Consider the following 2,500-nt stretch of genomic DNA (forward strand, 5'->3'; position numbering starts at 1 on the left):
TGGTGGTTCAGTGGCAGAATTCTCGCCAGGTAAGGGGGGGGGGGAGCGGTTTTGATTCTAGCTAGCCGGGCTTGGTTAATGGAGTGACGAGACCTTGATGAGGCCATCGTGGCCTTGCAGTGCAACCTATGAAACCCAGGCCAGCTAGTTCAGTGGGCAGAGCATTGGTTTCACACAATGAACTATCCGAGGAGGTGGAAGGTTCCGCATTCGTAAAGCATTGGTGGTTCAGTGGTAGAATTCTCGCCTGCCACGCGGGAGGCCCGGTTTCGATTCCCGGCCAATGCAATGTAGAGCTTTTGCTGACATGCCAGTGATTTTGGTGTCCTAGTTTCTCACGCTGGCTATTGGTGGTGCAGCTACGCATTGGTTTCATACAATGAACTCGCCGAGTAGGTGAAATGTTCTGCATCCGTAAAGCATTGGTGGTTCAGTGGCAGAATTCTCGCCTGCCACGCGGGAGGCCCGGTTTTGATTCTAGCTAGCCGGGCTTGGTTAATGGAGCGACGAGACCTTGATGAGGCCATCGTGGCCTTGCCCTGCAACCTATGAAACCCAGGCCAGCTAGTTCAGTGGGCAGAGCATTGGTTTCACACAATGAACTATCCGAGGAGGTGGAAGGTTCCGCATGCGTAAAGCATTGGTGGTTCAGTGGTAGAATTCTCGCCTGCCACGCGGGAGGCCCGGTTTCGATTCCCGGCCAATGCAATGTAGAGCTTTTGCTGAAATGCCAGTGATTTTGTTGTCCTAGTTTCTCACGCTGGCTATTGGTGGTGCAGCTACGCATTGGTTTCATACAATGAACTCCCCGAGTAGGTGAAATGTTCTGCATCCGTAAAGCATTGGTGGTTCAGTGGCAGAATTCTCGCCTGCCACGCGGGAGGCCCGGTTTTGATTCCCGGCCAATGCAATGTAGAGCTTTTGCTGACATGCCAGTGATTTTGGTGTCCTAGTTTCTCATGCTGGCTATTGGTGGTGCAGCTATATAGTGTTCCACATACCATGATACAGCAAAATGCAAAACTGCTCTACCGACTGAGCTAGCCGGGCTTGGTTAATGGAGCGACGAGACCTTGATGAGGCCATCGTTGCCTTGCCCTGCAACCTATGAAACCCAGGCCAGCTAGTTCATTGGGCAGAGCATTGGTTTCACACAATGAACTACCCGAGTAGGTGGAAGGTTCCGCATGCGTAAAGCATTGGTGGTTCAGTGGTAGAATTCTCGCCTGCCACGCGGGAGGCCCGGGTTCGATTCCCGGCCAATGCAATGTAGAGCTTTTGCTGAAATGCCAGTGATTTTGGTGTCCTAGTTTCTCACGCTGGCTACGCATTGGTTTCATACAATGAACTCCCCGAGTAGGTGAAATGTTCTGCATCCGTAAAGCATTGGTGGTTCAGTGGCAGAATTCTCGCCAGGTAAGGGGGGGGGGGAGCGGTTTTGATTCTAGCTAGCCGGGCTTGGTTAATGGAGTGACGAGACCTTGATGAGGCCATCGTGGCCTTGCAGTGCAACCTATGAAACCCAGGCCAGCTAGTTCAGTGGGCAGAGCATTGGTTTCACACAATGAACTATCCGAGGAGGTGGAAGGTTCCACATTCGTAAAGCATTGGTGGTTCAGTGGTAGAATTCTCGCCTGCCACGCGGGAGGCCCGGTTTCGATTCCCGGCCAATGCAATGTAGAGCTTTTGCTGACATGCCAGTGATTTTGGTGTCCTAGTTTCTCACGCTGGCTATTGGTGGTGCAGCTATATAGTGTTCCACATACCATGATACAGCAAAATGCAAAACTCCCGCCCAACGTGGGGCTCGAACCCACAACCCTGAGATTAAGAGTCTCATGCTCTACCGACTGAGCTAGCCGGGCTTGGTTAATGGAGCGACGAGACCTTGATGAGGCCATCGTTGCCTTGCCCTGCAACCTATGAAACCCAGGCCAGCTAGTTCAGTGGGCAGAGCATTGGTTTCACACAATGAACTACCCGAGTAGGTGGAAGGTTCCGCATGCGTAAAGCATTGGTGGTTCAGTGGTAGAATTCTCGCCTGCCACGCGGGAGGCCCGGGTTCGATTCCCGGCCAATGCAATGTAGAGCTTTTGCTGAAATGCCAGTGATTTTGGTGTCCTAGTTTCTCACGCTGGCTACGCATTGGTTTCATACAATGAACTCCCCGAGTAGGTGAAATGTTCTGCATCCGTAAAGCATTGGTGGTTCAGTGGCAGAATTCTCGCCAGGTAAGGGGGGGGGGGAGCGGTTTTGATTCTAGCTAGCCGGGCTTGGTTAATGGAGTGACGAGACCTTGATGAGGCCATCGTGGCCTTGCAGTGCAACCTATGAAACCCAGGCCAGCTAGTTCAGTGGGCAGAGCATTGGTTTCACACAATGAACTATCCGAGGAGGTGGAAGGTTCCGCATTCGTAATGCATTGGTGGTTCAGTGGTAGAATTCTCGCCTGCCACGCGGGAGGCCCGGTTTCGATTCCCGGCCAATGCAATGTAGAGCT

At 52.5% G+C, this 2,500-nt stretch overlaps 3 non-coding genes across 3 annotated transcripts; 2 read left to right on the plus strand and 1 right to left on the minus strand.

The window, feature by feature from the left end:
* Window positions 1–1,196: 1,196 nt before the first annotated feature.
* Window positions 1,197–1,267, plus strand: TRNAG-GCC (transfer RNA glycine (anticodon GCC)). The gene has a single exon. It is a non-coding gene; the product is annotated as a tRNA-Gly (tRNA).
* Window positions 1,268–1,792: 525 nt separating this feature from the next.
* TRNAK-CUU (transfer RNA lysine (anticodon CUU)) lies at window positions 1,793–1,865 on the minus strand. Its single transcript has one exon. It is a non-coding gene; the product is annotated as a tRNA-Lys (tRNA).
* Window positions 1,866–2,011: 146 nt separating this feature from the next.
* On the plus strand, window positions 2,012–2,082 carry TRNAG-GCC (transfer RNA glycine (anticodon GCC)). The gene has a single exon. It is a non-coding gene; the product is annotated as a tRNA-Gly (tRNA).
* Window positions 2,083–2,500: the final 418 nt, after the last annotated feature.

Source organism: Taudactylus pleione, unplaced genomic scaffold (genome assembly GCF_031769625.1).
Source record: "Taudactylus pleione unplaced genomic scaffold, aTauple2 ptg000279l, whole genome shotgun sequence".
Classification (NCBI taxonomy): Eukaryota; Metazoa; Chordata; class Amphibia; order Anura; family Myobatrachidae; genus Taudactylus; species Taudactylus pleione.